We start from the raw sequence: 26675 nt of genomic DNA on the forward strand, positions 1-26675 counted from the left end.
AATAATTTTTTTACTCACTGTAAAAAACTACAATATATCATTGGCCTTATTATTAAAAACACATTCAAATACTACAACAAAACGTTAAAAAATAGTCTCCAGAAACAAATGAAAGTACATATTTTGCTGTCAGTACAGTGCCACTAGCCACATGTGGCTACTGAACATAAATGTGATAAGCGCAACCAAGGAAATGATTTTTAATTTAATTTAATTTTAATTTAAACAGCCACATGTGACTAATGGCTATAACATTGTACAGTTCAGCTTTAGAACAAGTGAAGTAATAGACCCTCATTTTTCGATGCTGATTGATCACATTCAAATTAGAGAATTCAATTTGTTGAGGAGAGAGATGGGGTAGAAGACATGCTGTGGAATGACACAGACACACTTCAGTGCAATCAGAGAAGAGTAATGGTAACAAAACTGGAAACTCTATCAACTCAGAACTAGGTGAAACGAACCTAAGGTAACTTTGGTGGGACAATGATAAGTCACATAAGCATCTAAGAGTGCAATGATTGGAAGAACGATTAGGTTTATTTTGAAAGTTTCCTATGCGAAGAGTTAGAACCAAAAGAAAAGATTTCTAATGTGTGTTCCCTTATTTAGAGGAGCCTGGTCCTAAGCTGTATGGATTGACCTTTATACTGATGTTACAGTACTATAATTTCACTTCCTCTCCCTAAGAAACACAGTCCAAACAAAGAAATCACCCTGGAGTAACAATATTTCCACTCTTGTGACCTCAAGTATATTAATAGAAATGGAGGATACTTTTATTCTGAGAGGACAGTTTAGAGACAAAGTTTATAAAGTCATTTGAGGTCCTCTGGAGGGGATCTCATCCCATACTTTTAAGGTCAGCAAGAACCAGGGTTGTAGGGTCTGTACATTGACATAATACTAGTTGGTTTGTCTCAATGAGTTTGTGGGTTTGGACTGTGATCCCTGATTCTTACTGAAATCTAGAGAACAACTGTTTACCAAATTTCAAATAATTATCTTAAGCACAAAGACTACTATTAAGATTTCACTAAGTTTTCTCCTACATTTCACATTTTCTCTAAACTTGAATCATTTAGACTGCTCCTTTCCAGGCCTTACATTTCTAAAAATCAAACTATGAATGATGATGTTTTGCTGTTCTGTCATCATACTCAGCACTGGAAACAATCTTTCAAATTTGGTTTCCTCTTCATAGCAGCATTATTCACAATATCCAAAAGATTGAAACAACCCAAGTGTCCATCAACAGATGAATGGATAAACAAAATGTGATATATACATAATGCAATGGAATATTATTCAGCTTTAAAAAAGGAAGGGAATTCTGACATATGCTACAACATGGATGAACCTTAAAGACATTATACTAAGTGGAATAAGCCAGTACGAAGGACAAATACTATACAATTCCACTTATATGAGCTACCTAGAATGGTTTAATTCATAAAGACAGAAAGTAGAATGGTGGTTGCCTGGGGGGAGGGGAATTATTGTTTAATGGATACGAAGTTTCTGTTTGGGATGATGAAAAATTCTGGGGATAGATCAAGATGGTGGTTGCACAATATTGTGAATGTCATTAATGCCACTGAATTGTACACTTAAAATGGTTTAAATGGTAATTTTTAAGTTACATATATATATATATTTTTTTTTTTTTTTTTTTTTTTGCAGTACGCGGGCCTCTCACTGTTGTGGCCACTCCCGCTGCAGAGCACAGGCTCCGGACGCGCAGGCCCAGCGGCCATGGCTCACGGGCCCAGCCGCTCCGCGGCATGTGGGATCTTCCCAGACCGGGGCACGAACCCGTATCCCCTGCATCGGCAGGCGGACTCTCAACCACTGCGCCACCAGGGAAGCCCGCGTTACATATATTTTAACAGTAATTATTTTTAGTTTGTTTCCTCCTACCTTGGATTTCATTAAACTATCCTTGCAGTATAAGTGAGGTCATCTATAGAGAATGGCTGGTACTGGCTTTTTTTTAAAATTTTTCCTCTAGCAAATGTAGTTTAAGAACATGTTAATCTGATTTCCAATCACATAATCAGGTAGATGAGCATTATCAATGTTATATGCCATAGTCACGTCCCAGGCATGAGATCCACAAAAATATCCCTCATGATAAGATTCTGAACGTAACCATGAAAGTCACTAAACATCTCTGCATTTTGAGACATCCCCCTGGTGTTTTCAGTTTTCAGGATCATCTTGATCTCTGGGCTTCGCAAAAATAGATGTTCAATGGCCTTTTGAACATTGATGGCCCTACGGATAAAGATTTTGATGGGGAGGGGTCTGAAGTGCTGACCAGAGTGATGACAATGGCTGTGTCATTGTCTCCTGCTACCCGGTCAATTTCCCATGGGATATAATTTTCATCCTTCACTGAGAACAGATTTTTGGTAATAAATGGATGACCATGCTTTTTCCACTGAATCAAAATATGTCTTTCAGCATCCAGAAGCACATGTGTTTTAAAGATCCCAGCTCCATGATGATCAAAACATTTTAAGGCTGATGGGAAAAAAATCAATAAATCTTTTAACAAAAGGAAAATAATGATATAATTTTTAAATGCACATATTTGTAAAATTCTAGCTAAGATCACTTCTAACTCTAAGAGCATTGCTGCCTGTGGGAGGAAGGGAACTTTAACAGATGCTTTAAAAGCTTAACAGAATTTTGAACTTATTATCAGCATAGAGAAAGAGGAAGAAAATGTTAATATTTGTGAATGAAGAAAATAAAATTTAACTTTTTATTAAAAGCCCAAATCCAAATATTTGGCAAATTTTAAAAAATAATAAACGTCAGAAAAGGGAAGCAAAGAATTCTACTATAAAAATAACCTCTGAAGGCAACTATAGTTTCAAAATAAAAATAAAATTCATACTTTTTACCACTTTTTGTAAGTAGTGAATCCACTGATGCAGTGTTGAATCTCCCATGAGGTAAATAAGTTTTCTCTTCAAGCAGTCATTTATATTTTTTGTTTCATTTAACGATCTGTTTGCAAAATGCTGCAATCCACCTTCTTTTCACAGTATAACCGCTGGGAAAAGGAGTCTTCATGCCAAGCTGACATTTTGTTTCTATGTTCTCACTCTCTGGCAATAAAAATTCCCACAGTCAGCAACTTTTATTATCACAAGTTATTTCAGAAACACTTTCCTCATTTTCTTCCTCTTTTCCCCCTTTTCCGTCCACCCTTCTCTGTCTCTGCCATCCTCTCTTCCCAAATATTTATTTAATAAGTTCATGTTAAGGGATTAGTTAAAAGTTCTCACTTTTGAATAATCCCAATAATGAATGGTATTTCCTAGACTGGGGTTAAATTTTTTTCTTTGTGCATTTGCAATGTTTCCCAGGGCTTCATCTTGTCCCTAATGTCACTCAGTTGTGAGACAGCTAGCCAAAATCGGGGGGAAATGTGTGGTGGCAAAAGAGCAGGACTCGGTAGCCCAGCTGAATATCATACCCATGACACTGGCCAGGGGTGACTGGACATCTTCTCCTCCTCATACTCCTTATCCATGGAGAAAACTTGAACACCTTTACAAAATGACTATTACACATTGTTTATTTTGTATGTATCAGAACCATGTTTTCTAGTTAATAGGAAAACTCCTTCAATGTTTCTTGTGCCCAGAACTGAACTTAATATTCTGTGTGGTCTGATTAGTGCAGAAAAAGAGAGGAACATTATCTACTTATTCTGAATATTCCACTTTGAGGTGGCCTAAGTTGAATTCACTGACTCGTATCAAGCTTTCCATCCATGTGTGACTCAGGCTATTTTTAATTTTGCCACTTTAAAAACACATCTTTTTGTCATCTACCTACATTGTTCAGATTTGGGGTATATGTTTAGGGACTTAAGTTTATCCATATTGAAGTATGTCAGGTTTATAAATGGCTCCTAAAATAAGTCTGGCACTGTCTTATAAGAAACTGCCTGACTTTACTAGAAATTACTGTCCAGGCAAGAGAGAAACCACAGGGGTGTTAAGAGGACTCAAGTGGCTTCAAGGGTCAAAGAACTTTCTTTGGTGTAAAGGTTGGGTATGGACAATGGTTGCCATGGCAGAGAAGGGATCTGTCTTTCTCAAAGACTGTGAACTTTAGGTCTGGGTTCCTGATCCATTTATATCTCCACAGGATTTAGCAAACTTCTTTGCCTATAGTAGGTCCTCAATAAACATGTGCTAAATATATGAGAAAAGGGCAATGGATAAATGCATACCCCATTGACTGTTAAAACAGAGGTAATTTGATTTCTGAAGTTGACTTTACTTTCAGGATAGCAGAAACATCACTTTGATAAGTGAGATGGCTTTGTATTGACCACTGAAGTTTATGTGATAAAATTTAAAATATTCACAGGAATTGCTAGTTCATAGAACTTTAACTGAGATGGTTTAGGTGAAAGGAGATTTTCTAGCTCTGTAGTTCATTTGAGACATTTTCACCAGTATCCAATTATTGGCTTTTCAGGAACAAATCCCAAATTGAAATACAAGTACAAATAACCTGTACATTTTGAGAGAAGGCAGCTGAAATGAAGGGTTACCTAGCCTTTTATATCTGATTCAAGATGAAAATTGGTTTAAATTGATATGAAAATATTTCCAAGAATAAAAACCCTTCTGCAAAACCCAAGATGATTAATACTATTTATCCCAGGAAATGAAAGATTGAAATGGTTAATGTTCAAGAAATATCTCTTAAAGTAAGAATGTCCTTTAAATGGATAAATTGTGAACGCAATAGACTTGTTACATGGCAAGACCTCGATGGAGGTAAAGTCCTTCATTATTTCAAGCCCCATGTTGGACCTTCAAGAAATGGGAAAGTAAAATAGCCTGATAGCTGTCCAGACATTAAAGTAAGAATGAATCATGGGGGACTTAGAGGGATCAAACCACTCTCAACTCTCTGCAAATACTTTTTTCTTTATTTTGATATATTTTAGATATTTTGCAGGAAATAGATGGGCCAGGATTCTATAAAACTGTTCTCCTACTGATGACAAGAATGCAGAGATCCAGAGAGACACTCACCTTCTTTGTGCAATTAATCAAATATATATCTCTTTGATTTTACCTTCCAAATGATTTTCTACCACAAGCCACCCTTTCCACATCTACCACTCATAGTAATCCAGTCCTTCATGGACATTTTCCTTGGCAGGTACTTCTCTAACTCAAGCGTGCATCAAAATCATCTAGAGTGCTTGTTACAACTCAGATTGATGGGTTTCATCTTCAGAGCTTCTGATTCGATAGTTCTGGGCACTTGAAGAGATATCTGTACTTCCATGGTCATAGCAGCATTATTCACAATAACCATGATATGGGAACAACCTAAGTGTTTATCAATGGATAAATGGGTACAGAAAAATATGGTTTATATGTACAATAGCCTTAAGGAAGAAAGTCCTGCCATTTGCAACAATATGGATGACCTCGGAGGACATTTTGCTAAGTGAAATAAGCCAGATATAGAAAGACAAATACTGCATGATCTCACTTTTATGTGGAATCTAAAAAATCTGAACTCAGAGAGTAGAATGGTGGTTGCCAAGAGTTGAGGGTTGGGGAAGTGGGGAGATGTTGGTTAAAGGGTACAAACTTTCAGTTAGAAGATGACTAAGTTCTGGGGATCTAATGTACACCATGGTGAGTATAGTTAATAATAATGTATTGTATGTTTGAAATCTGCTAAGAAAGTAGATATTAAGGGTTCTCACCACACACACAAGAATGCAAATTATGTGAGGTGATGGATATGTTAATCAGCTTGATTTTAGTAATTGTTCTACAACGTATACATGTATCAAAACAGCATCTTGTACACCTTCAATATATACAATTTTTATTTGTCAATCATACCTCAATAAAGCTAGAAAAAATTAGTTCTGGGGCGGGGGTCCACAAATTTGGGTTTCCAACAAACTCTCAAGTGATGCTGAGGCTACTGATACAAGGACATTACTTTGAGAACTATGTCCTAGATTGTTATAATATTGTCTTTCTGCCCCTTTGAGTTATCCACCTAAATACATCCTCTGTGCTGCCTGTTTTATTCCCCTACACCAAATCTTTCCATGACTTTCCATCATCAACCTGCAGGATAAGGACCAAGTTCCTCAAATGGCATAACACTTCCTACGAGTATCTACTTCTCCAGCCTCTCCTCCCTGCACTCTCCTCCTTCACAAATCCCCCCAGGAGTCTATTTTCTGTTCTCTGTTATCTCCTTGAGAGCTCACTGTGCCAGGGTCTTGAAATATTATAGTGAGTAAGTAAGTCAAATCTTATTCACTATAATATTTCAAGGCCCTGACACAGTGAGTTTCACCTCAAGGTATAGGTCTTACCAATTAAGATGGTCACTTTACTGATCAATCAAATTCATTTCATCAGAATGAAATACATCTGGGGGAAGGAAGGACTTCCAGGCCCAGAGCCACAGAGATCTCCAGGAGGGACAAAGGACACATTTTCAAAAATTGAGAGGGATTGCTGGAATCCCAGGAAAGGATTTTTTTAGGTCGAGTGAAAAATATTTTCTTTATCAAGGGCATCTGAGGGCTGGAGAGCAGAGAGGCTAGGGTATCTGAACAGTGATGGCTGCATAGAGTGATGGAGTGGGAGACTGTGCTTTAGCCTACTGACTTTAGAATAGGGGATAGCAGGATTCCAGTTCTGACTATGCCACTTACTAGACGCTACCTACACTGTCCAAGCATAGTCGCTCCAGAGTATCTTACTGAGGCGCCTATCAGACCTCTCTTTGGCACAAATTAAAATTTGTCTCAGTGGGAAACTTGAACTTTAAAACTTGAAACATTGATTCTTCTACATCCATTCCAGGTAAGGTTGAAGCTGACAAAAGAGACCAATAGCCGGCTACCTCGTAAATTTGGTTACCAAAGCCAAACTTTGATGGGACCTTAAAATTAGGATTAAAAATATGTACTTATGGTATAAAGGCATTCATTTCAATGTGTCTTGTCTTAGTATTGAGTGTACTTGTGTATCACATTTCAGAAGGGGGTCCATAGTATTAGAAACATAACAGAAATAGAAAGAATTGTCAACAACTTGTTGCCTGTGTGATGTGTTCTCATGTGATACCCCTTGTTTATTTTCCCATCATGATTTTCAATAAAACTCTTAAAATAAGAAGAAAAAATACTTTTTTAATTTTGAAGAAGTGAGTATCTGAGGAGGTAGATCTGATTCTGCAGCTAGGGTTGGGAGAGAGAACCCTGGTAGGAAAATGTATTTACTTTGTGACAAATGAAAGAGAAACAGGCTTAGTCCCTGGACTTGTGGGAAAGAAAGATGGCACAGAACCTGGTGTGGGCCTAAGAAGGGGCCCTAGAGCTTAGTGATAGAATGATCCGTGAGAGTTCTTGGATCCAGAATCACCAATGAAGCCAACTGTTCCTTGTGTGGGCACTAAATCACCTTTGAGAAGATTGAGATATCTACTTCCATGTATTGGATGGTGCGAGGGTGGGCAGGGGGAACGGAGGCGGGGTAGAATAGATGGTTTGAATAGAGCAGCAGATCCAGGAAGTAAATGTGCCTTTTGGGAAGTAAAATGGAGTCAGGCAGATTATTGTCATGAGCATAGCTCACTTGAGAAGCATGATTAGACCCAAAATACAGATCTGAAGATCTGCCAGACCAGGGACTTAGCATTTGCTGAGAGCAGCCAGGTGAGTGTACAAGGAGAGCTCCTCCAACCCAAGCTGCAAGGAGGACCATCTCAAGAGGGAGCAGATGTGGCCAACAAGGAATATGGAATCAGCAAAGGTAGTCTCTGCCCATAGAGTTAAGATATGGTTCTGAGACCTTCAAGACATGAAGGTCTCTATCTTTGCAATTATTTAGGCCTTTATGTCTCCATGATTATGTCTCCTTTAGTTTTCAGTAAAATATTTATTTGAAAAAGTCTAGCCTCTTTTGGCTGAGCCATAGGATAAATGGATTTTTTCACACCTTGACCAGGAAAACAAAAAGAAGTAAAGGTGACCTAGGAGTGGAAAGGAAATCCTGTAGCCAGGTGAGTTCTGTTGTATCCTGCCCCCTCCCCTTGTGTCATCATAATGTTTGAATTGGATTTGAACTTGAATTTCCAGAATATTGTGATATCCAACTTGCTCTTCTCGAAAACCAAGGCCTTTCTACAGCAGCATTTACCAAATTATGGAACCACAATCCCTGAAAATGATCCATTAAATAGGTGGTCCAGGACTTCCATGGCAGTCCAGTGGTTAGGACTCTGTGCTCCCAATGCAGGGAGCACAGGTTTGATCCCTGGTTGGGGAACTAAGATCCCTCATGCCGCGTGGTGCGGCCAATAAATACATAAATAAATACGTGGTCCACAGTCAAGTAATTTTGGGAAATGTTTTGTGTTCCATCCCACTTGAAGGAATAGAGACTAAAGTTAATGGATATTCTAAGGCTCTGCCTACTCGCCTGACCTCCTTTCTCCCTCTCTCATTGCATTCCAGCCTCCCTGGTCCCCCTCATGGTTCCTGGAACATTCCAGCATGCCATTGCTTCAGGTTCTATTCCTCTTCCTGAAATAGTGTTCCCCCCATAGTTCACAAGGCTCACTTCTTCACTTCATTCAGGTTACTGTTCAAGTGACCCATCCTCAGATTGGTTCTCAAGACAGGTCTTACCTGACCACGCTTTTAAAATAGCATTCACCATCACATTCAGATCTCTTATTCTGATGATTTTATGTTACAAATCTATTTGTTTATTGGTTTGTTGTCTTTCTACCCAACTACAATGTTAAATTCTCAACACCTAGAGCTGTGTCTGGAATATAGAATGTGCTATTTATAAATTGAATGAATGAATGGTGAAAAAAGTAGTTACAGTTATTGCCTCACAGAGCTTACAATTTAACAGAGGGTATAAAATATATATCTGAAATTTAATAGTGTAATGAGTATTATGATTGGGGAAGAATAGAATGCAATGGAAGAGTATGGGACTAGCATTTTAACCAAACACAGAGGAAATGATGTTTAGATGAAGGCTTGTGAAATGCCAGAGCTGAGAGACACCACAGTCCATTTGTGAAATTAAAGGAGTTCAATTTGACGGACAGAGAGCAAGGCAGCAGAAGATAAGGGGCTTCAGAGCTAGGTAAGTCCTTGTAAACATATTAAAGAGTTTGGATTTCATCCTTAGAGCAATGGGATCATATTAAGTGTTTTGAGCAAGGAAAAGTAAAACTTTGGTCTGGGTGTGGAGTGGATAGGAAGGAAACAAGGCTGTGAGCAAGGAAACATCTCTGGAGATTGTTGTAATAATCTAATTGAGGTAGGATGATAGTTTATACAAGGATAGAGGCAACAGCAATAGAGTGAAATGGCTTGGTTCAGGAGATACTTGAGAGGCACAATTCACAGGATTTGGTGATTCATTTGTTGTAAAGGGTGAGGTAGACTAAATAATGATAGCATTCCTTCCCCTTGGGTTTTTGTTTGTTTGGGGGTTTTTTTGTTGTTGTTCTTTTTTTTGTTTTTGCATAGCATCCATTAACACTCTATAGGATTGGTATTCCATGGAATACATTATAGAAAATACTTGTCTCCAGAATATTCCTGAATCTGGAAGTATTACAAACTCTGGAGAACTATAGACCTACATGAATTGCTTCATTGGTTGTAGTCCTTTTAGCAAATAGTTCAGGATGAATAAAACCACAGTTGTAGAGGTAATCTGTATGGGACCCTGTGAATATATTACCATCTGCACTGAATCTCTGATTATAACCTAGTCAACATAAGGGAGCTTGATTAAGAAAAGATATTAGGCAGTGTTGGTCTGAACCTAAGTCTCCCTCTTTGTATCGATGATTGTGTTTGAAGGCCCATTTACCTGCGGAAAAGGATCCATTCTTTCTCTCTAAGATAGGAAATGTTTGCATTCCTGGTGGTCATGTGGGTCAGCGCCCCACAGGGAATACGTGGAGGCTTCACGCAGTAGAAGTCTTCCTGGTCGCGATAGTGCAGGTACTTGCACAGTTCAGCACGCGAGTGTAGGGTCAGGCCACATTTAGGGAGGACCCGGGAGGTGCCACTGGCAAACTGGCCTGTGAAGATCACCCTGTCATAGCCTTGGTTCCTTGACCTCCAGAGAGCCGACACCCCTTCACTGGGGAGGATGAGCAGGAGAGACAGAGACACCCAGCCCTCCCAGAACAGGATGAAGCTGACAAGGTAGGTGCCATTGTTGAAGTCTGTCACCTTTCCCGAAGCGCGTGCCTTCAGGGCTGGGGAGGACATCCTGGCCCTCAGGAGATCCCCGCCATATTCCTTCCTGCATCCCAAGTGGTCCCTCACCTCCAGCAGGACGTCTAGCTGATCCCCCCTGCAGTATGTGTCTTGAGGGCTGAGGAGGGTGGCTTTGCTGTGTGTGGTGCTGGTGGTGGAGCTCACGTGGGTGAAGGGTCTGGGTGGGATCAGCTGGTCTAGTTTCTCCATGATCCCCTTTATTCTCAGCTCAGTCTCTGTTGGTGAAAATTCTGGATCGGGTGGTGCTTCTGGGTAGAAGGACTTTCTGAAGGTGTTCCCATGATTCAGAGAGATAGGGTTTCTCAAACTGAACAAGAACTGAAGTACTATGAGAAAAGGGATATATTATCAGCAAATAATATGGCTTGTTTTTCAACATAAATTATTATGGTTTAGTTTACATACATTTCAGTAGATGCAATCACATATCAAAAATGGATTCTAACTAGTTTTCAGTTTTGGAATCACAGGATTAATTTCCATGAAATGTGACTTCCTGTGCTGCCAGCTGATGATTTCTTCTAGAAGCCATTGGCTTAAAAATTAAATATATAGAATAATTATATACTATTTAATGATTGGAGTTTTGTGTTTCCCTTCACCATCTCCTTATTTGGCCTATTTTTCTTTATGAAAATCATATAGCCATATTATAGGCAATATGGAAAACAGCATATTTTTAAAAATATGATCCTACCTAAGCCTTGCTATCTTTATAGTATTTTTTAATTATTATGTCCTTTCTTTTTCCTTCTATAAATATATTTTATCTAGCTGTAATCATACTAAAAATATAGTTCTAATACTTTTTTGCAGATAATACCATGGATTATAAATGTTTTAATATTGTTACATAATTTTCACAATCATTTTTAATGGTTATATGATACTCCATCAAGAGGATGTAAAATGGGTTGTGTGGCCAATGATATTGGACAATTGGATTATAGCTATTCATTTCCATTTTACATCACATTTGGATACTTTCCAACTTTTCATATACAGGATTACTTCCTTATGATCGATTCCTAGGGATGGAAGTACCAGATCATATATTATTGAATTAAGTTATCAATCAACCAAAGTATAAATATAAACATTTTTATTCTTCTTGACTGTCAAATATATTCTCAAGAGTTTATATTGCCACCAGCAATATGTAAGACTAGCTGTCATGCCACACCGGTGTCTCTTTTATCATTGCAGCAAAGTGTAAGAGTTATGTATAATGCTCCTTAACAAGAGTACTGAGAGACCTATTTAGTCATATCAAAAGTTTGTTTAGCTGACAATGAATGCCATGAATTCACCTGGAAAATGAGGTAATTGGAGGAAATATTACTACCAATTTAAGTCTGTTCAGGTCCCAGGAATCTCTCAAGCCCCATGGAAGTACATTTAGCCATGGCCTAAAATGACATAGGTGAAGCTAGAGTTGGAAACTACCCCTGTTTGTTTCTTAATTGGCTTGTTTGTGTTTTGCTTTGTTTTGCTTTTTAAGTCAACTGCTGTTTAATATTTATACAGAAAGGCTTGGAGCCCAGGTGTCTTATTTCCCCTGGCATAACTATAGTCAAAGATTTTTCTGGAACAAGATATTTCGTTATGCCAAAACAATTATATAACATCACATATATCCGATTTTAATAATTGGATCATTGCCTGAATAAAAGAGTCATACAAAATCCATTTTCTGACTGAGGAGTTTGGATAGCTGTCTGCTCACCAAGAGAAAGGAGTTGGATATCTCAATTAAGTCTCCCTTACAAAATTCATCACTTTAAATACTGGTGGTTAAATTATAAAACATTGTCATTAATAACTATTTGCAAGGGCAGGACAGGAATAAAGAAGCAGTCGTAGAGAATGGACTTGAGGACACGGGGACAGGGAAGGGTAAGCTGGGACAAAGTGAGAGAGTATCATTGACATATATACACTATGAAATGTAAAATAGATAGCTAGTGGGAAGCAGCCACATAGCTGAGGGAGATCAGCTTGGTGCTGACCACATAGAGGGGTGGGATAGGGAGGGTGAGAGGGAGACGCAAGAGGGAGGAGATATGGGGATATATGTATATGTATAGCAGATTCACTTTGTTATAAAGCAGAAACTAACAAACCATTGTAAAGCAATTATACTCCAATAAAGATGTTAAAAAATAAAATAAATTATTTGCAAATGTGACAGGTGAAAATGGAGACTTACTATTGTTTTAAATTACATTTATTTTAATACTAGTGTGTTTCAACTTTATTTTCCCTCAAACACTGGTTTTACTAATATATCTCTTCTCTTCCATATGGTCTATTTCCTTTGTTTATTTTTTTATTTTGATTTCAATGTTTTTTAATTTCTCGGTTGACATCAGTTCTTTATATAACAAACATCTTAACATTTAGTCTCTCAATTTTGCAGAAAATATTTTATCATTCATATCTTGACATTTTTAGAAGTATTTAAATTTATAGTTAAGCCACTGAAAAATTCCTTTGTGACATAATTCTATTGCTTCTAATCTTAGATTGTTCTCCACACTTTCATTATCTAAGTGTTCAATTCTATTTTTTTAAACAAGAAAATGTTTATTTAGTGGATAAAAATATACTATCAGTAGAGCACAAAATTTTGAGAAAATATTTGAGAAATATTCTGAGAAAATATTTCTTCTATAGGAATTAGCAGTACTGGAAAATCATGAAAATACATCACTTCAAATTATAAACAAGTACATTTGTACTAAGTTTATCAGGTACAAAGTGAAGAGAAAAATCGACTATTTTATTAAGGAAAAATCTAGTCAGCCAAACTAGATCACTTAGACTACCCAAATTCATTCTAATTAGATTTAGTTAAATTAGCAGGATGATTACATGTTTTGACTTTATTTTTACACTTTATTACATTATTGTCATCCTTTTTTACTATCATGTATGATCATAATTTCACTATCTGGTAAATAATCGCTTCCAAAAATTTTTTTTCTCTTAAATAGAATAACAATTTTGTTACTTCTTGTTAAGATCATAGCACATTTAAATTAACAAATTAAACACCTAATGGTTTGGTCAATATCTACCCAGAAATTTCTTTTTTAAATAAATGGGTTGCCCGTGCACTTGATGAACTGGTTGACTTCAGGGCTGATGAAGCAAACGTGGTCAGAGCAGTCATGAAACTGACTGTTGGCAAAGTACTCAAAGGCAAACCCAATAATATGGTCACTGAGCCAGGTTGGAGGATCCAATAGTGAGACATCTGTTTGCCACAGCAGACTGTCCATGTAACTGAAGACTACTGGAGCCATCTTGTACTGACCAGAGCTGCTCAGAAATTCCAGAAGCTGCCTCAGTCCTCACCACTCCAACCAGCATTCAGGCACCTCTGTGTTGGTCGGAAAGCCGGAAGTGGGTTTTAGGGTAAACAAGTCTAAAAGCTTAACTTTGAATTAGCCTGTGTACATGAATTTATGCCTCATTCTTTGTTTTTCCTCATACCTTTCAATGTGTGTGCATAAACCAAATGAACTAACTGCTTTAAAATATTTGGAAAGTTAACCAGAAAGCACACTTGTAATGTATTCAAACAGTTGTGATCGTACATATATATCAAAAGTATTAAATAAGTAGATTTAGATAAAGAACAATCAAGTTACCTGTGAAATTATTAAGAGAGTTCTACCCCCTAACATGAAATCATGCCATATTACTATTGTCTTTCTACTCCTGACTATACATTTTCGGTTTTACTCCTTTATTTTCTCTCCTCTCCTTTCTTCTCCTTTCCCCTCCCTTCCCCTCCTCTTCTTCCCCTCCGTTGCTCCCTCCCTCCTTCATTTCTCTTTTTTCCTTCCCTCCCTTTCTTCTTCCATAAAATACGTAGTGAATCCATGCTCTGTACCCTATATTGTGTTAGCTGTGGAGACATGTGGAGACAAAAGCAAGACACACCCAATCTCCCCTTAACAACAATTTTATATTTTAAGTTGGAAGACTTAGATGGAAATTGGGAAACAAAATGAAAAACTACAGTATTATTAACAATAATGGTTAGTAAATGTTTTCTATGTGTCGATGCTGTTCTAACAATTTTAATTGTATTTTCTAATTTATCCTCACAACAACCCTATGAAACTAGTAGAACTGTTTCCCCTCTTCTACAGAAAGTGAAACTGAGGCCCTGAGAAAGTTAAATAACTTGGCCAGGGATGCAGAGCTAGTAAGTGGTGGGAAGTGTGATTCAAAAGCAGGGAGGTGGGCTCCAGAACCTGTAGTCTTAACCACTAAATTGTACTACACACTAGAGAAGTTCTTTGGTTGACAAGAAGGGAATAAATTAAACAGCTTAGCTGGTTTATTTTGACCATAAATTTTTAATATATATGTATTGTGTGCCTTTTATGTAAGTATAATTTTGACGTAGCTTAGCAGTGAACCTTTCATCTTGATGTGGTTACTATGGGTTGTTTTACTAAGTTTTAGTTCATATTTATCTTTTAACGTATGGAATCCAGTTCTGCTTGAAAATATGCTCCAAATTTTGACTGCAGGACTAGAAGGTGTTTTGGCTACAAAGTAGATTGATCAAATAAACCTTCCAAATAAATGGCTTTTCAGATGGGTTTGGCAAAGGATATGTGTGTAGTAAAGATAAATTTCATGTTTAAGCAATGGTAGACTGTTCCCTTGGGAAAAGATGGTTAGTATTGCACAACTAGCATTTCCCACGGCAATTTTGAGATAAATAAGGGAATCTTTCAGTGTGGGAACTGATGTACTATCTACAGCTACAGCCTTATCTAAAAGCTCATATTTCAGACTCTTCAGATAGATGCTTCAGTTTCTGTGTGTGTGTGTGTATTATATATGTATCAAGTGGTTTCTAATTTTTTTAAACATGAAAATGTGCCAAATAATCCTAGAGGGGAAAAAAAGGGTTCTTTGTATATTTTGGATAACAGTTCTTTGTCAGATGTATCTTTTGCAAATACTTTCTCTGTCTGCAGCTTTTCTTCTCATTCTCTTGCCTTTCATAGAGCACAAGTTTTTAATTTTAAAGATGTCCAGATAATGAATTATTTCCTTCATGGATTGTGCCTTTGGTATGATATCTAAAAAGTCATCTCCATACCCAAGGTCAGTTAGGTTTTCTCCTTTGTTATCTCCTAGAAGTTTTATAGTTTTATAGTTTTGCATTTTACATTTAGGTCTATAATTCATTTTTAGTTAATTTTTGGAAAGGGTGTAAGCTCTGTGTCTAGATTTATTTATTTATTTTGTATGGATGGATGACCAGTTGTTCCAGTACCAGTTATTGAAAAGACTGTCTTTGCTCCATTGTCAAGCATCAGTTGACTTTATTTATGTGGGTCTGTTTCTGGAGTCTCTTTTCTGTTCCCTTGACTTGTTCATCATTCTTTCACCAATAATATCATACTGCCTTGATTACTGTAGCTTTATAGTAATTCTTGAAGTCAGGTAGTGTCAGTCCTCTGACTCTGTTCATTAATATTGATTTGCCTACCCTGGGGGTTTTGCCTCTCCATAAAAACTTTAGAATCAGTTTTTCATATTTTATATGACTGGATTTTGTCATTCTTTTTGTCTATCTAGATTCAATCAAGTGGATAGAAAAATCTATTCTTCTGGTTCTTATGGTAAAGATACTCTTTGCCCTCTTTACTGATCTTAATAATAATTTTAATTTAACTAACTATTTCTTTTCTTTTTTTTTTTTTGTGGTACACGGGCCTCTCACTATTGTGGCCTCTCCCGTTGCGGAGCACAGGCTCCGGATGTGCAGGCTCAGTGGCCATGGCTCACAGGCCCAGCTGCCCTGCGGCATGTGGGATCTTCCCAGACCGGGGCACGAACCCGTGTCCCCTGCATCGGCAGGTGGATTCTCAACCACTGTGCCACCGGGGAAGCCCTTAACTAATTATTTCTGATTAATTATAAAAGGAAGTACACAATTATTATTTGCAGCTGATATGATTATATACCCATAAAAACCAATCTAATGAAAGGAACAAATGTGTAAACTTATTATTACAAAAAGTAAATAATTTGAAAGACATATAAGTAGAACTCCATGGGCATCTAAAAGAGATTGCTGCAAACTTGGCCTCAGACGGTTAAAAATGGCTTCGTGAGGGGAAAATGGGAATTACTGTTTGGTGGTCACAGAGTTTCTATTTGGAGCAATGAAAACGTTTTGGAAATAGATAGTGGTGATTATAAATGTTATTAATGCCATTGTATTATACACTTTAAAATGGTGAAAATGTTAAAGTTTTATGTCATATTTAACCACAAATTTTACAATTAATAATGTAATGTTCCCAAAATCATTGAATTATATACTTTAAATAGGTGAATAGTATGTTATGTAAGTTATATCTCAATAAAGCTTTTTTTTCCTGAAAGAATTGCTTCACGGGGACTTCCCTGGTGGCGCAGTGGTTAAGAATCCACCTGCCAGTGCAGGGTACACGGGTTCGAGCCCTGGTTTGGGAAGATCCCACATGCCGCAGAGCAACTAAGCCCGTGCGCCACAACTACTGAGCCTGCACTCTACAGCCCGTGAGCCACAACTACGGAGACGACGTGACACAACTACTGAAGCCTGCACTCCTAGAGCCGGTGCTCTACAACAAGAGAATCCACCACAATGAGAAGCCCACGCACCGCAATGAAGAGTAGCCCCCGCTCGCCACAACTAGAGAAAGCCCATGCACAGCAATGAAGACCCAACACAGCCATAAATAAATAAATAAATAAATTAATTAATTTAAAAAAAAGAATTGCTTCATGGAGCTGATGACATTTGATTCTCAAAAGATGAGAGGAAGATTACCGGATAGAGAAGAGGAGGATTTTTAGGCAGAGCTCTTCTTGGCACTGAGATTTTTTTCCTTTCAGAAGAAAAACTTTATCTTTACTACATATCTGTAAACTGTGGCCATATGTCCAGGACCATTATCCTTCCATCAAGAACAATTCTTTGAGTCAAGAAAGCAATTAATGTCAAAAAGAAAAGAAGAAAGAGCAAAAAGTCTAACCTAAATATTTAAAGGGCTTGGAGAAGCTCTGAGGAAAAAACTAATAAGCAGAATCAGCCATCCTGGTTTCCTTCTTTCTGACAGTGGTTTTCATTAATTATAACTACGCAATTCTGCTTCCTGATTTCTTTATAAAAACAAATATCCTAAAGTTCTTATAAGGATCCCAATAACAACCAAATTAAAGAAGAGTCTAGGCTAACAGATGATAAAGACATTGTGGAAGATTTTGAAGAAATTATTCTTCTTGACATGGGACTTCCAGAGCGGAGTTTTCATCTGATTACTCAGGGCTAAGGTGTGTTTATTCTTGGTTTTATTAGGATTCTTGTTTTCAGGATTCATTTCCCAACACTGGGTGCTTAATGATTGAGGAGACAAACTCTGAAGTTAAAGAGGTGGGGATCTTCTCCACTAGCCAGAGGTCATGCCTGAGTCGCTGGAATCCAGGCTTAGTATTATTCTGAGAGTGAGGTTGCTGAGGACTAAAGATAGATAGCTTAATAAGACATCAGATATTCCTAGAAAATAAAAACGTCTCCTTCAACCCTGATACAGTGATTACATATTACCGTAAAAAGAGCAGTAAGTTTTGGGTTTCCCTGGTGGCGCAGTGATTGAGAGTCCGCCTGCCGATACTGGGAATGCGGGTTCGTGCCCCGGTCCGCGAAGAGTCCACATGCCGCGGAGCGGCTGGGCCCATGAACCATAGGCCGCTGAGCCTGCGCGTTCGGAGCCATGGCCGCTGAGCCTGCGCGTCTGGAGCCTGTGCTCCGCGATGGGAGAGGCTGCAGCAGTGAGAGGCCCGCGTAGCGCAAAAAAAAAAGCAGTAAGTTTCGATTCCTTGTATCACCATTTACTACTTTTGTGATTATGCATTTGATGAAGCCTCATTTCCTCACTCTTAAAGTAGGGTTCTTTACACATGGGACATTTGTGTTGAGAGATAATAATAGAATAACCTTATTTAGTTTCAGGTGTGCCTTTTAAAAATAACAAATCACTGGCTCTTTAAAAATTTTTTACTCCAGAATGAGAACCTTACCTACCCCTAACTATCATCTCTTTGGAAATTGGGATACAATTTCTCTTTTTAGTTCAAGCATACCTTGGTATTTTGCATAAGGCATTGGGGTAGCAAAGGAAGTGTTAGAGGCAAGAGTCATGGAAAGGCATGATGTTGAGAGACGGGCAAATTCTACACCTTTGTCTTGTTTCCAATCACCTCATTTTCAATCACATCCTGATTCTAACTAGATTCACCAAATTTAGGTAAGACAGGAACTGGTGTGAGCAGACCTCAGGTATATATGCTGTATTTTGTTTTCTTTAATTTAACTAAAATACAGTAAAATTGACTTTGTTTAATATACAATTCAATGAGTTTCGACATGTGTCTAGATTTGTGTAAGCACCATCACAATCAGAAAAGAGACCAGTTTCACCATCCCCAAACACTGGCGCTTTGTAATAACATGCTCCCTCCTCCCCTTACCTTTGGCAACCACTGATCTATTCTCCATAGCTATAGTTTCACCTTTTTTCCATAAATGTCACATAAATGGAATCATGCTTGTGATCTTTTTTTTTTTTCGGCTGCAGTTGGGTCTTCGTTGCTGTGCGCGGGTTTTCTCTAGTTGCGGTGAGTGGCGGCTATTCTTCGTTGTGGTGCGTGGGCTTCTCATTGCAGTGGCTTCTCTTGTTGCGGAGCATGGGTTCTAGGCACGAGGGCTTCAGTAGTTGCGGCACGCAGGCTCAGTAGTTGCGGCATGTGGGCTTTAGGGGGTGCAGGCTTCAGTAGTTGTGGTGCATGGCCTCAGTAGCTGTGGCTCGCGGGTTCTAGAGCACAGGCTCAGTAGTTGTTGCTCACGGGCTTAGTTGCTCCACAGCATGTGGGATCTTCCCAGACCAGGGATTGAACCCAAGTCCCCTGCATTCCCAGGCAGATTCTTAACCACTGCACCACCAGGGAAGTCTTTATGTGGCCTTTTGAGACCAGCTTCTTTCCATCAGCATATTGCCCTTGAGATTTGTCCATATTGTTTTGTGTCAGTAGTTTGTTCATTTGCATTGCTGAGCAATATTCCATTGTATGGATGTACAAGTTTGTTTATCCATTGACTTACTAAAGAACATTTGGGCTGTATCCAGTTTGGGGCAATTATGAATAGAGCTGCTATGAACATTCGTGTACAGGTTTTGTGTGAATATGAGTTCTCATTGCTCTATGATTTTGCCCTGAAGGGAAGCTTTGGCAATGCCTGAGGGACATATTTGGGTTTGGGGGGTTTTGATGGGAGAGTTATTTTTTTTCTTCATTTTATTCTTTTTAAATTTTATTGGAGTATAGTTGATTTACAATGTTGTGTTAGTTTCAGGCATACAGCATAGTGATTCAGTCATACATATATTCATTCTTTTTCAGATTCTTTTCCCATATAGGTTATTACAGAATATCCCTGTGCTATACAGTAGGTCCTTGTTGGTTATCTATTTTATATATGGTAGTGTGTGTAGGTTAATCCCTAGCTCCTAATTTATCCCACCCCCCCACACATTTCCCCTTTGGTCACCGTAAGTTTGTTTTTGAAACCTGTGAGTCTCTTTCTGTCTTGTATCATTTATATCATCTTTTTAAAAAATTAGATTCCACATATGAGTGATATCATATAATATTTGTCTTTTTCCATCTGACTTACTTCACTTAGTATGATAATTTCTGGGTCCATCCTTGCTGCTGCAAGTGGCATTATTTTGTTCTTTTTTATGGCTGAGTAATATTCCAATGTATATATGTACCACATCTTCTTTATCCATTCATCCGTTGATGGACATTTAGGTTGGTTACCTGTCCTGGCTATTGTAGATATATATATAGATAGATAGATAGATATAGATATAGATATAGATATAGATATATATAGATATATATATATCCATCTACATATATATATCCATATATATGGATATATGCCTAGGAGTGAGATTGCTGGACCATATGGTAGCTCTATGTTTAGTTTTTTAATGAACCTCCATACTGTTCTCCATAGTGGCTGTTACCAATTTACATTCACACCAACAGTGTAAGAGGGTTCCCTTTTCTCTATAGCCTCTCCAACATTTATTGTTTGTAGACGTTTTGATGATGGCCATTCTGACCAGTGTGAGGTAATTCCTCATTGTAGTTTTGATTTGCATTTCTCTGATAATTAATGATGCTGAGCATTTTTTCATATGATTTTTGGTTATCTCTGAGGGACATTTTTGATTGTCACAACTAAAGCAGAGTCGAGGTTTGTTGGGGGCTGGGGAGGCTGAAGAGTTGCTGCTATCATCTAGTGGGTAGAAGTCAAGGTGCATTATCTGACAATGCACAGGACAGCCCCCAACACCAAAAACTGATTGGACCAAAATATCAATAGTTCTACAGTCGAGAGACCTGCTCTACAGGAAATACCTGAGTGGGAATTACAAGGGTATGTGGTAAGTAAGTGTATCTTTAACTTTACAAGAGACAGCCAAACTGTTTTCCAGAGTGGGTATATTTTTTGGCATTCTCACCAGCAATGAGAGTTCCAGGAGTTCCACATTCTTACCACAGTTGATATTGCAGGGTTTTCATTAGTTGTATTTTTTGCCATTCTACTAGGTACATAGGGACAGCTCATCAGAGCTTTAATTTGGATTTCCTTAATGGCAAACCATATTGGTTATATATGTCTTAATTTGCTTATTTGCTAGCCATATATCCTCTTTGGTAAAGGACCTATTCAAGTTTTGGGACCCAATAGTTAATTGAATTGTTTGCTTTCTTACTGTTGAATTTTGAGAGTTTCTTATACAGTTGACCCTTGAACAATGAGGGGGCTGGGGTACCAACCCTCCACGCAATCCAAAATCTGAGTATAACTTATAGTCACCCCTTGGTATATGCAATTCCTCCACATCCTTGGTTCCACATCCATAGATTCAACCAACTGCAGATCGTGTAGTAAGTACTGTCATGTTTACTATTGAAAATATCCTCATGTAAGTGGACCTGTGCTGTTCAAACCCATGTTATTCAAGGGTTCGCTGTATATTATGGATACAAGTGCTTTGTTGATTGTGTGACTTGCAAATATTTTCTCCCAGTCTGTAGCTTGTCTTTTCATTCTCTCAACAGTGTATTTCACCAAAAATAAAAAGGAAAATGTTTTAATTTTGATGAAGTCCCATTTATCACTTTTTAATTTTATGGGTTGCATTTTTAGTTTTATACTTAAGAAATCTGACTAAACATAGGTTGTTAAGATATTCTGTTTTCCTTAAAACTTTTGTGGGTTTGGACTTTATATTTAGATCCCTGATCCACTTGAGTTAATTTTTGTATAAGGTGTGAGGTTTAGGTTGATATTCATTTATTACCATACGGATGGCTGATCGTTCTAACCATATTGTGAAATTTTCATTTTTCCATTGAATTGCCTTTCTACATTCATCAAAAATCAAGTAGCCATATTTGCATGGCTACATTCCTGGAATTTCTATTCTGTTTAACTCATCTTTGTATCCATCCCTTCATTAATTCTGTACTGTGTCAACTATTGTAGCTTTATAGTAAGTCTTGAAATTTTTTAGTGTGGCCTCCAACTTTATTCTTCTTTTTAAAACTTGTTTTGTCTATGCTAGTTCCCTTGCTTTTCCATATAAATTTTAGAATCATCTTGTCTAGATCAACAAAAATTCCTGTGAAAATTTTGTTTCAAATTGTGTAAAATCTGTAGTTTGGAGACAGTTAATATATTAAATATTCAGTCTTCCAATCCGTGAACACAATATGTCTCTCCATTTATATGTCTATAATTTTTATCAGCATTTTATAGTTTTCAGACTACAGATTCTGCCCCATTTTTGTTAGAATCTTATCTCAGGATTTCACTTTTTAATTTCTTGTAAATGGTATTGTGTGGGGTATTTTTTACTGTTTATTTCTAATTTTTCATTGCTAAAAATACAATATATAGAAATACAATTGAATTTATGTTGACCTTATATCCTATGGCCTTGATAAACTTGCATAGTACTTGTAGAAATGTTTTTGTAGTTTCTTTGGGTTTTTCTATGTAGACAATCATGTCATCCACAAATAGGGACAGTTTTATCTCTTCATTTCCAACCTACATGTGCTTTACTTCCTTTTCCTTCTCTTACTGCAATGGCTAGCCCTTCCAGTATGATGTTAAACAGAAGTGGTGAAAAGGGAAAGGGACATCCTTGCCTTCTTTACGATCTCAAGGATAAAGTATTCAGTCTTTCACCATTAAGAATGATGTTAGCTGTATATTTGTTATGGATGTCCTTTAATGAATTAAGGAAGCTCTTTTTCATTCCAGGCTTCCTAAAGGTTTCATCATAAATGACTGTGAATTTTGTCAAATATTTTTTCTGTATAAATTGATATGATCAGGTATTTCTTTCTCTGTAGCCTGTTGACATGGTTGATTATACTGATTGACTTTTTAAAACATTGAACCAGCAATTGTATTCCTGGGATAAAACCAAGTTGGTCATAGTATATTGTTCTTTTTATTTATTGCTATATTTGATTTGCTAGTATTTCGTTGAGAATTTTTGCACCTATGTTCATAAGGAATATTGGTCTGTTATTTTATTTCCTTGTACTGTCTTTGGTTTTGGCATCAGGGTAATGCTGGCCTAATAAAATAATGTGGGAGCTTTCCTTTCTCTTCTATCCTTTGGAAAAAGAGATTGTGTAAAATTGGTGTTATTTATTTTTTAAGTATTTGATAGAATTTTCCCATGTAACTATCTGAGCCTACATCTTTTTCAGAAGAGTTTTAACTATGAATTCTATTTATTTAATTGATTTAGGACTATTCAGAACATCTATTTATTCTTGGGTGACTTTTGGTAGTTTGTGGTCTTTAAGGTATTCATCCATTTTATCTAAGTTTTCAAATTTATATTCATAAAGTTTTTTGTGGTTTTCCCGTATCATCATTTAATGTCTGTGACTTCCATTTGTCAATTCTGATATTGGTTATTTATGCCTTCTCTTTTTTTTTTCTTTATAAGTTTGGCTAAAGTTTTATCAATTCTAATAATCATTTTAAAGAACCAACTTTTTTGTTCTATTGATTTTCTCTATTGCATTCTGTTTTCAATTTTAATGATTTCTACTGTAATATCAATATTGATTATTTCCTTCTTTCTGCTTGCTTTTTATAGTTCTTTAAGGTGGAAAATTAGATTATTGATTTGGTACCTTTCTTCTTTTTTAGAACAACCACTTAATGTAATGCTATAAATTTCACTCTAAGTACTGCTTTAGCTGTGTACAACAAATATTAATGTTATATTGCCATTTTTGTTTAGTTCAAAATGTACTCTAGTGTCCCTTGAAACTTATTCTTTGATTCATCGATTATATAGAAGTGTGTCATTTAATTTCCATATGTTGAGAGATTTACCAATTATTGTTCTGTTGCTGATTTCCAGTGTAATTTCATTATGTCAAAAAACACACTTTGTGTAATTTCAATTATTTTGAAATCTGTTAAGGTTTGTTTTATGACTCTAGATATGTTCTGTCTTGATGAATGTTTCATGTGCACTGAAAAAATCATGTATTCTGCTGTTGTTGGGTGAAACGTTATATAAATGTCAAGCAGATCCAGTTATTGTATTCCTTAGTTCTTCTATATTTTTACTGACTGTATTAGATTCCTAGGGCAGCCGTAACAAATTGTCACAAACTTGGTGGCTTAAAACAACATAAATTTATTATCTCACAGTTATGGGCCAGAATTCTAAAATCAAGATGTCAACAGAGATGATTCCTTCTGGGGGCTCTGAGCGAGAGTATATTCCATGCCTCTCTCCTGGCTTCTGGTGGGTGCTAGCAATCCTTGCTATTCTTGACCTATAGGTGCATCACTGCAATCTCTGCCATCATCTTCACTTCACCTTCCCCTTGTGTGTCTTCTCCCTTCTCCTCTTTTAAAAAGATACTTGTCATTAGCTTTAGGGTCCACCCTAATCCAGGATGATCTCATCCCAAGACCTTTAACTTAATTACATCTGCAAAGAGTATTTTTCTTAATAGGTTAGATTCAGAGGTTTCAGGCAGACATATCTTTTAGAAGGGAGGGCCACCTTTCAACCCACTACACTGACTTTCTGTCTACTTGTTCTATCAATTACTGAGAGCAATGTAGGAGTCAACAACTTAACTTTGGATTTGTCCTTTTTTCTTTCATTTTTATGTGCTTTCCTTGAAATATTTTGAAGCTGTCAGATGTATACAAATGTATGGTGGTTATAAATTTAGTATGAATTTATTCTTTTATCATTATGTAATGATCCTATTTACTTCTGGTAGTTTTTCTTTTTCTGAAATCTACTTTGTTATTAGTAAATCCATACAAGCATTATTTTGGTTGATATTTGGATGGCATATCTATTTCCATCATTTTACTTTTAGCCTACTTGTATTTAAAATGGGTGTATTATAAATAATTTATGGTTGGGTCACTGTTTTTTTATCCATTCTGAGTCATTGTCTTTAAATTGGTATGTTTGGACTACTTATATTTAATGTATTCATTGATATGTTTTGACTTAGGGCTGCCATTTTACTTGTTTTCTCTTTTTTAAATTCTTCTATAATGAGTTTGAAATACACCCAGAGTGCTCTCTTCTCCTTAACAAGCTTTGCCCTCAAGGGAAACTATTTCACCAGAACTTAAATTACTTGGGTTTACCAAAGCCTAACCAACCTGAGGGAAGGAAAATACCCAAATCCAGCTACCCAATAGATCATGTCCAGTTTTCAATAAAACATTACAAGGCATGCAAAAAAAAAAAAAAACAACACAGTCTGAAGCAACAATATGGGCATCAGAGCCAGACTCAGCTATAGTAGAGACTTTGGAATTATCAGACCAGGAATTAAAAATAACTATAACTTAAGTGCTAAGGGTTCTACTGAGAAAAGTGGGCAATATACAGGAACAAATAGGTAATGTAAGCAGAGGTATGGAAACTCTAAGAAAGAATCAAAAAGAAATGCTAGAAATCAAAAACACTGTAAGAGAAACAAAGGATGACTTTGATGAACTTGTTAGTAGACTAAACACAGCCAAGAAAAGAACCAGTGAGCTTGAAGGTATGTCAGTAGAAACTTCCCAAACTGAAAAGCAAACGCAAAAAGGAACAGAATACCTAAGAACTATGGGACAAATACAAAAAGTATAACATACACATACTGGAAACATCAGAAGCAAAAGAAAGAGAAAAGAACAGAAGAAATATTTGAAATAATAATGGCTGAGAATTATCCAAAATTAATAACAAACACCAAACCATAGACCCAGGAAACTCATAAAACACCACAGAAGATAAATAATTTTAAAAATCTACACCAAAGCATATCATCTCAAACTACAGAAAATCAAAGACAAAGAGAAAAATCATGATAGAAGCCAGAGGGAGAAAAATATCCTACATATTGAGGAAAAAGAATAAGGTTTCTGTGTTTCTATTGTACAAAACTTATGCATATGTTAGGTTACATGGCAAAAGGAAATTAAAATCAAAGGTGCAATTAAGGTTGCTAATCAGCTGACCTTAAAATAGGGAACACTGAATTATCCTGAGTTATCCAGGTGGGTCAAAAGTAACCACAGGAGTCCTCAAAAGTAAAAATGAGAGGCAGGATAGGGAGAACCAAAGAGATGGTGGTGTGAGAAGAACTTGGACCAAAGTTGCTGGCTTTGAAGATGGAGGAGCCAGAGAAAACACACGAGCTCTAGAAGCTAGAAAAGGCAAGGAGATGAACTCTCCCATAGAGTGTCCAGAAGGGTGTGCATACTGCCAGCACCTTGATTTTAACCCAGCGAGGTTCATTCTGGAATTTTGACCTCAAGGAACATAAGATAATACATTTGTATCATGTAAGCCACCAAGTTTGTGATAATTTATCACAACAGCAGTAGAAAACTAATACAATTATAACTAGTGTTTTAAAGTTTTTGATAATTTCAACATCTACATTATCTCAGACTTGGTGAATTCGCTTATTCTCCTGCAAGTTGTAATTTTCCTTGTTCCTCATACACTGAATAGTTTTGGCTTATATTTGGATATTTTAACTACTGTGCTATGAGATTCTGGATCTTGTTTAAACCCTAAAGATAATGTTGATTTTTTCAAATCAGGCAATCGATCTAATTAGGTTAAAGCCATAAGTTCCAACCCACCTT

General features: G+C 36.9%; 1 pseudogene across 1 annotated transcript in view; it reads right to left on the minus strand.

Annotated features, from left to right (window-relative positions):
* Positions 1-1881: 1881 nt before the first annotated feature.
* Positions 1882-26675, minus strand: part of LOC307055665 (NXPE family member 2-like) — a 57532-nt pseudogene continuing 32738 nt past the window's right edge. The window contains exons 3-6 of the transcript in view: positions 9933-10666; positions 4795-4850; positions 2909-3122; positions 1882-2529 (exon numbers count right to left, since the gene is read on the minus strand). The product of the transcript in view is annotated as an NXPE family member 2-like (transcript). The remainder of the gene's footprint in view (positions 2530-2908; positions 3123-4794; positions 4851-9932; positions 10667-26675) is intronic.

Source organism: Hyperoodon ampullatus (genome assembly GCF_949752795.1).
Source record: "Hyperoodon ampullatus genome assembly, chromosome: 7".
NCBI lineage: Eukaryota > Metazoa > Chordata > Mammalia > Artiodactyla > Ziphiidae > Hyperoodon > Hyperoodon ampullatus.